The sequence below is a fragment of the Falco rusticolus genome, chromosome 8 (assembly GCF_015220075.1).
Source record: "Falco rusticolus isolate bFalRus1 chromosome 8, bFalRus1.pri, whole genome shotgun sequence".
NCBI lineage: Eukaryota > Metazoa > Chordata > Aves > Falconiformes > Falconidae > Falco > Falco rusticolus.
In genome coordinates this window covers 24,453,906-24,462,809 of record NC_051194.1, presented here as the reverse complement: position 1 = coordinate 24,462,809, position 8,904 = coordinate 24,453,906, and the positions used below count along the sequence as shown (strand labels likewise).

Genomic DNA, 8,904 nt, shown 5'->3' with positions numbered 1-8,904 from the left:
TACCAAACAAGACAATTTGGTGGAATTTTGGTGGCAACTGAACTTGATGTTTCAAACCTCAATACTTTCAATTGTGTTCCTTTCGATGTGGAGTTTAATATCCTTGTCGCTGATTTTGAACTTTTTCTTCCTGAGGCTGCTGGGTTTTGGGTGGTGCATTCTGGGGTTCCCTGAGGTTTGTAGAAAGCAGAAGGTAGCTGGAGGGGTATAATTTGGACACTCTCTTTGTGTCAATACCTTCTCCTATATCTCTGAAAATGTGGAGATCCAGTCCCCAGCAACGAGCAAAAGGATCACTAGAGCATGCTCAGAGTTCAGACACCTGGAAGTACCGTCGTGTTTCCCCGTCTCTTTGTGGTCTTTTTGCCCCAGGTGGCACAGAGCCAGGAGAAGGCTGGGAGGGCTGCTCAGTGGTGTGAAGTGTGCGACCATCTCTGTCATGCCCTGGCTTCTGTACAGCCCGATCGTGGGTGTCCGGCCCTAATTCCACCAAGCCCCAAGTTTAATGATTTACTCGGGCTTTGTCTACCAAACTCTTGGGCTAATTCCAGGAGGTTGTAGAAAATAGGCAGTGTGCCTTCTGGGGGCTACCTGCTACTGCGCTCACCGAGCTGTTCTTCCAGAAACGCCCAATGCTGGGTGCTCTTGGCAAAGCTGCAGTGAACTTATGAAGGTGGTAGAAAGCTTTTAAAAAAGGGTATAGCCAAATTTGAGACAGACGTGTTATAGATGATGCTGGTAGTGGAGAGCCATAAATAGCAATAATAAGGTGCACTTCCTAGGGGAGTTACTGTTCTGAGACACAGATGCAAAGAAGTTCAGCCTTGTGCCTAAACTAGACAAGGTCACGACGGACACAGAATGAAACAATAATAATCCCAGTTTAGCTATTTTCCCAGTGTTTATGGGGAATTTGAGGAATCCCATCTAGCAGTGCTAAGAGCCACAGATGCACACTGCTGCTTGTACAGGCTATATGAGGCTAAAGAAATGGCTTTGATGTTCCCTGGCTATGAAGCGATCATTCATAAACCTTCACAAGCAAAAGGATGAATAAAGTGCATTGAATGTTGGCACAGCAACCACGGGCTGTGCTGCAGATACTGTTAAATAGCAATGTGTTTGCATGCCTGGACAATTAGGAAGTGTCTGAAGAGATGTGAAAATTTAAATCTATTTTTGCATAGCACACAAAGGCAGAGTCACAGCACTTAAGGCCCCCCAAACCCACCAGCCATTCCCGAGGGAACAGACGTCACTCCCTCGTTCACCATAAGGACAAATCTAGGATTCCCTATCAACAGAACTGATGTAGCCAGCCGGTTTTGTCTACGATTGGTAATTCTTTCCTGTAATCTTTCAAATTAATGAATTAATAACAGCTATTAATAGCTGGCCTTCGATGCTCCGGGATTCCCTGGTTCAAATTGGCGTGAGGCACTGTAGCACTCACTTGGAGCATTGCGGTTAATTGCTGCTCGTGAACCTGCCTGAAATATTGCATGTCAGTGCTCAGGCTCAGCACAGGGATGCATATGATGCTTGGCTGTAGTCGGCAATCCTCCTTAGGAGAAGATAAAAATGTCTTTCACAATAAATTGCCTAGCTTTTTTTATGGTTCTCATCAATTATTTCTTTAATTCTCGAGTCTGTACGGGACTCTTAAAATGCTTTGCAATTTATTTCATAACTTCCATAATTTTATGAGTGGTTTTATATACCAAGTTTCCAGGCTGTTTTAAGTAACTGCCTGACTGTATGTGAATGTATAGGTGTACCTTCTACAGATACTGGTGAAGTGAGCTGGAATAAATTCTCAATTAGACATTTTGACCTCATAATCTCCCTTACAGAAACACAAGGCTTTTGCAACCTTCACGGGACATATAGCCTTCATCATCCTGACACTGTTGTGGGATTTCTTGCCTGTCCTTTTAAACTTTTCATCTTGGCAATGCCTTCCCATAGCCTTGCTGTTCCTTTTGTCTTCTCTTCAGTAAGCTCCTTGTCTGTATTGCCGTGATTGATTCGTTGGGATGATTCACAAGCACTGAAAGCTCCAGCCAGATGACTCTATTCCTATTAATAGCATTCGTGGGAATAAATATGAAAATAATTACTTATGTATTACTAAATCCTGTGTATCAGGCTAGGGTTTTTCAGTCTGAAGGATGATCTTAGAGCTGAGTCAGGAACTCTGTCCCAGGGTGTCTGCTGTCTGTTAGCAACGCTCAGGGTCTGTTCCACTCTTCTAACCTTGTTTGCCCATTAGCTCCCCTGAAAAGGAGATTTCTTTCTCCACCCGTTTTTTCCTTTTTTTGGGGGGGTGGGGGGGTGGCGGGGAAGGCTGGCTACCACCTCAGTCCCTAGAGGATTGTGGAAGGCTTGCTGTGCCACAGCCAGTTTCACAGCCGCCTCCTGATGCAGTCTGTGACCGGGTGAGGGTACCCAGTCAGACGCCCTTCCTTGGCCGCAGCCGTGCCCTGTGTCCCACTGGGGCTGCCATAGCATCCTCCTTGCATGGGCTTTCTGGCTCCTGTCCTCTCCATCCAAGCACTGCCTGCTCAGCACCAAGCTTTGCATCTCCACGCCCAGCCCTGACTAAGGTCTTACACCCAGAGCTGGCATCTGCCTTTCAAATCACCTGCCCTGCAAAACTCTAAGGAATCTTCTAAAATGAATATTTGTGCTACAGTAACCCTAAGAGGACAACATGAACCTCTCCAAGGTGCAGGCTAAGTAAATAATAAGCAATTAATTAAAGAAATGGGGCTGACTTTGCAGCCTTTCCTGTGAGCGAACAGTGGTTATATCGACAGAGAAACTCTTAAAAAATGAAATTACACATAGGAGCATACACCATGGCACTGCTCAAAACCCAGAGGACAAAGCTATCTTTGGCCGCGGTGGAGAGCTGTTTGAGTGAGCTATATATTTTGTAGATGATATTCCCATAAATATTGCAAGAGGAAATGGGAGCAGCATGGACAGGAAAGACCGGTGATGCCGTGCTGGGCTGCTGCTGGAGCCCCTGCCCCTGATTTGTGTGCTGGGAGCAGGAGACAGGTTGTGTAGCTTCTCCCATCAGCGAAAGCATTCCTGCCTTTATTAGCAGCTTTCAACTGGCAGCCAATGCTGATTTAATACTAATGCTTTTTTGATGAATTGTTGCTTCGTCTGTTTTGAATACTTTCTGCATGACTAATTAATGTACCAAAATGAATTAAATTGTGTTGTTAAACTTTACACTAGAGTATGTGCAAACAAACGGCTGGAAGTCACCGCTCTTCTTCAATATTTTATCTAATCTTTACATTCTCAGGGACGGGGCATTGCTTGTTATCTAAAAGCCACTTAACTGAGCTAAAATGTGATGTCATGCTTCTCTAAGTATGTGTAGGTATTTATGTTCAGTCTGTTGAGAAACAGACTTGAATACAGTGAGATATACGTAATTTCGTTCCTTTAACGATAACAAAACCCACTTGAAATTGGCAAGAGATGAAAACCTGCAGCTTCATATGTGGAGTTTTGCTTGAGTAAAGCGTTCTGTAACATTATGCTGGGATAAACCAGCATGATTCATCGCTGGAAAGACACTCCCAGCTGGAGCAGATAGAAATCACTCACTATTGACCCTTGTGAAGAGCGGATCAGCCCCTCGGAGCGGAAAAGCTGCTGGGAACAAGGTAACCCGGCAGGCAGGAGTGTTTGTATTTCATAGCTGAGTCGCGCTGGCAAGGCGCTCTGTCCGCTCGCCGCTGCGGAGGGCAGCAGCCGTGCCACGCTGCGACGGGATGTGATTCCTCTCCCCGGCTGCCTGCTAATTCCCCAGGCTTTTGAATTTATGTTTGATTGTCTGTAGATTTTTTTTTTTTTCCCCTGAAACAAAGCCGACTTGCGTAAGAGACTAGAATAACAGCATAGTTGTTTGATATGTATAGCTACACTTGGAAGAATCCAGCATCTAATTTTTTAATGAAGCACTGCAAGAAGCTGGAGCTCAGCACAAGCTGTGCCCAGCAAAGATCCTAATCTTCCTTTTCCAGCCGAGGAGAGCTGCAGCGGGCACACGCATCCCATGAGCCAGCGGCGTGGCTGCTGCTGGCTGTGGGAGGGGGGAGCCGGCAGCCCGCCACCCGGCCATGGGGACCGGGGGGCTGTAGCGGGCAGTGCCCGGGGGGGGCCGGGGCTGCCGCCTGCCAAATGGAAACCCCCTGAGCCACGGGCTGGCACGCACGTGCTCCACAGGTACGCATCTCTGTTCCGCAGAATCTCTGCTGTCTCGTCTTTTTCTCTGTTACAGGGGGAAAAAGTGATCTTGGTCTTAAGAGTCGCTTGGGTTGGCGAGTGCTTGGGCAAGCGTACCACCCGTGGTGCGCGGGGAGTGGCGTCACTCAACAAACTTCAGTTCATTCAACGATCAGTCGGATTATTTAAAAATCAATATAAGGATTATTGAAACTCAAGGGTGTGGATTATTGAAACTCAAGGTATGGATTATTTAAATTCAAGGTATAGATTAGGCAATCCGTTAAAAGAGCAGAACTGCACCCCGTATTTGTGAGAGGACTGGGGTGGGGGGCCAGTCCTGGCGATCCCCCCACCTACCCAACCCCTTACCCCCCAGGTCACCCTCTTACCGCAGTCAGCTACCTGGGGGGGACCGTGGCTGCGTGGGTGTTCGGTGGCCAGGACGGGGGACTGGGGTTCAGCCCATGGGGCTCAGCTCTGAGATGCTGGAACTCCAAAGCGGGTGTTTCCAGGGGGAAAAGGCACGTCTGGGTGCTCATTGGGGGAAGGTGGGGTGATGGAGCGGGCAAGGCGCAGTTCGGTGGCTGTTGGTCCTGCCCTGCTCCCCAGTGGGTTATTTGGATGTGACAGGAGACCGTGGGTGTGATTTTTCTTCTTACAATTTTTTTTTTTTGGAGAGCCTGCTTATGAAAACATAGGTTTTTTACAAATTGTTTTCTTTCATAAATCAGCATAATTTCTTTTATATTTTGGAAACTTTGACTTGGTAGTAGATATCGACAGCTATAAAAACCTGCCCAAACCATGGGGCTACCTGCAGGAGTATCCGCTGTGTTCAACACGGTATGTTCTTAGGTGTGTGTTTATTGATTTTTATAGCAGCACAAGTCCAGGCTGTGCAGAGGGGCTGTGGTTTGTCTTTTTTGTCTACATGAGGTTCATTTTAAGGCCACGCCAGAGTACAGGGCTGATGGCTGTTGTGGATTGTGAGCTTCCAATGGGCAGAGCTGGCACACCATATCGATTCTCTCTCCCCCACCAAAAAAAATCGAAAAATTATGTTGCCTTAGAGAGCTTGTTCTGTGGAAATTAATAAATACCAAAGATCTCAGTGTGAGCTGGGTGGAGATCCCCAGTGTGGTCATTAACATACCTTTAGAGCTATCTTTGTTGCTTTTTTTTTTTGCTTTTATTGCTGTGGGAGCCCTGCTTTGCACAGAGATATGGCTATCTCGCTGCATCAGAGCTCAGGGCTGCTGCTGGACGGGGCTGTCAGGGGGTCGGGCAGGCTCCTGCATCCCCTCCAGCCCCGGCTGCGGAGCCCCAGGGGTTTCAGACCTGCCTGTTTGGTTTTCTGGCATGGAAATGTAACAGTGCCCTCCGCTGTGTAACCAGCGCTTGAAGAAGGATAGCTGAAATGAAAATGTAGGTGGTTTTGCTTTATTAAGCGGTGGGCTTGCAGGCTTCACGAGCTGCTAGAGAGGAGGTGCCAGGATGAGATTTCTTCACTAGATCCACACTCGCTTTGCAGTGGAACAAGGTAAAAATAAATCATGGGTCAGGCGCTCATGGGTGGGTGATCGCTGCAATAATAATAATAATAGTGATTTAGCTCATTAGTACTGCTCAGATAAAATGATTCCCAACACACAACCAGCTAGTTATGCAGACACCAAGGGCTGGCTTTCAATCAGGCTGGTCCCGGGGTCTGACCCTGCTGCCTCCTGTACGGCCCTGGGAGATGCCAGCGGGGAGGGAATTCGACCCTTTGAGTTTCCACTGGATTTCTTTTTTACGCTGGTGCTGACATAAAAATGTTTGAAAAGTCACCCTGGTTGTATTACAGTAGAAGACTTGTTCACTGTAAATCTAAAACTTGATTTATGCGTCAGCGATCCGCTTGTTTAATTATCTGGCGTTCGTGTGTCTGATCTTGAGTCTGATTTCCCCTAATTCTCTGGTGTAAAAGGTAAAGTATAAGTTACAATGTAGTTTGGAAATAGAATAAATTATTGTTTCAGTTTTTGCTCATGAGGAGGATCGGGGTTTCCCAGTGGAAGCCAAACTCTGACCCCCTTGGCTTGTCCAAGCTTCCCGCTACTGTTAGAAACTGGATCGATCGGCAAGTGTAGGGGTTTAAGGAGGACTGAAATGATTGCTGTATATCCTTCAAGACGGTTTTTAGCCATGTATGAGCCTGGCCACAGTAAGCTATAGCCCTCCTCGTATTTCCTGGCCCCCACATTGCATGTAGTGTCTCTCAAATCGATGCGATGGAATAGGAAGAAGAACTCACAGGGGTCAAATGATGCCACAGCTGAGCTTGGGCAATGGTGAATGCTGCAGAAGAGGTCGAAGCACGTATTGGTGCGGCTGATGGTTTGGTTTGATAAAGCTCAGTAAGACATATTTAGTTAAAATTAATTTGCCTTGAAAACGAACTGTTATTTTAATCCCACGGTGGGTGACGTGGTTCCTGGGTAAAATATGGCATATCCCGACTGCTGATAGGTATCTTCCTTTTGTAACAAGATATTTACTGAGTGAGAATAGCACGAAGTGGGCGGTGAGGTAGGAATGCTGGTACTTCTTTGGCACTCTGCATAGATTTTTATGTTAGACAATACCTCCTTGTGATATAACTGGTGAGGAAGGGCATGAGTACAAACATATCCCACGTTTATTTCATCTTTTTCTTGACTTATTTTGGATTCTGTGACTTCTTGGGGGAGGATGGTTAGTTTGACTGGCAAGACTACCTGCTTGTTGGAAAGCCGCCTTTCTCTTACAAAAAAGCGACTAATTCCTCATAGTTTTCCTTGTTGCCAAGTATTACAATAGCTGTAGGAGACCTTAGATGCCCATTTTACCCCGGTGAATTTACTGTGTTCTTTGTTGTGCGGTGTGACCTACTCAGAGAGGAGCATAGTTCTTATCCCTCAGTTGCCATATGTTCGCAGCAATAATCGTTGTTTTCTGTAAGCGCCAGTATTTGGTCTGGTGTGCGTACGCTGTGCTTCATTGTCTCTGATATAGTTTGTATAAAGCTGCTGTGGAAATTGAGAGGGTTTTACAGTGGAAATTTATGTATGTAGGTGGTACTGCTTGGTCACGGACCTTATATAGTTGTTAAATATTTTTGACATTTGTATACCGAATAAAATAACAGTTTATCACTTGGCAGGTGATAAAAAGGGAAAAGTTTTCTCTAAATGTTGCTGCCATTTGTACGCTGCAGGGCTTTGCGTCTACGTGCTCCTCAGCTCAGACCCTTCGCCAGCGCCGCAGGGCGCGATCCCGTCCCAGTCCACAATATTGCCATTTATTTGGCTCGCAGCAGTGCCAAGGCAGGGTGGTAGGACTGGGTCTCTCTCAGAAGGGATGCTACAGATGCACACGGGAGGAGCGGCCCTTCGTGCCAGGACTTCGCTTTGCTGTAATACTCAGAAAATCCTTTGTGGAAACCTTGAAGTTAAATATTGGGATGTATTCGGGATGAGGACATAAAATATCCTGCGTGTGGCTCCGTTGGCATGTATTTCCAAGTAAGCTGTTGCGGGGGCTCGCCTTGCTGCCTTGCCTGGCTTTACATAAACAGCTAAATATGATGTATAAACTGCTAAATATGATAGGAAGGGGTGGGAGGAATGGAGTCAATTATAGCTAAAAGTTTTACTGTGTCCTTTTTCCTTTTACATGTCCATATAGTATATAAAATCCCTTGTGCATTCTTTTTAAATTTGGAGGGGGGGTGGAGGGGTGTATATGACCTTTCATTCGCTTCCTATACAACCACCTTTCCTTTAATAGAAATACATAAATTACTGTCATCGAATTCTACCTGCAATTACTTTGTATCAGTCAACCTACTGCTTTTGTATGTATCTGCTTTTATCTCATTAGCTGTTGTACAGACGAATTATGACTTGTAGGTAGCTGGCTGACTAGCTGTCGGGTGATTCCTTTGTATACTGGTGGTATTTGGCCGGCAAAACGTTAATGTTGTGAGTATTTCAGCACTAGGCAGCTTACAAAATTGCTGGGGTTTGTATCCATAAGGGTGTTTCTGTACTAAGGGATGTGTTGTGTAAAAGAAGAAAAGCATGTAAACAGATTTACAGACCAAATCATTGGGATTCAGAAACTGGTTTATAGTGCAGTGAATAAAATGGTTCTGGAAAACTGGAAGTCATGCAAGCTGAAGGCTTGAGCACTCATAACCTTGCCTAATTTTGAGCTTATTAGATATGGCTGTGAAGTGCCCAAGGGCAATTTAAAAAATCCTAAAACCAAACCAAACCAAAAAACACCCCCCCCCCCCCAAAAAAAAACCCCAAAACCAACAAAAAAACTTTTCACGGGAACTTATATGAACTGGCACTGTGTTACTGTTTGATTATTATTAATAATTTTAAATTCCCCCCTCTCCCTTAATAATTGGAAATAGCTAACTCCAGTCCCCGTTCCCTTTTGCTGTTCTCATTCCTTTATTCATGACAAGATTTTCAAATGGAATCATTTCGCAATGCTGGTCCGTGCTGTTTTCCAGCACTCGTGCTGGAGCGCAGGCGGGGCGGTCGCAGCCTGTTGTCCTTTCATGCCCTGATATTCACATTGCTGTTACAGAAATCAGGGGGTTTGGCTGGGTGG

At 45.8% G+C, this 8,904-nt stretch overlaps 1 protein-coding gene across 2 annotated transcripts in view; it reads left to right on the top strand.

Annotated features, from left to right (window-relative positions):
- Window positions 1-4,167: 4,167 nt before the first annotated feature.
- The window catches only part of LYPD6 (LY6/PLAUR domain containing 6), a 41,478-nt gene continuing 36,741 nt past the window's right edge, over window positions 4,168-8,904 (top strand). Inside the window, exon 1 of one of the 2 annotated variants that reach the window (XM_037396838.1) lies at window positions 4,168-4,251. The gene's annotated coding sequence lies outside the window, so the exon portion shown is untranslated. Of the gene's footprint in view, window positions 4,252-7,627; window positions 7,800-8,904 lie in introns of those variants that run through there. The other variant, XM_037396837.1, reaches the window with a different exon arrangement.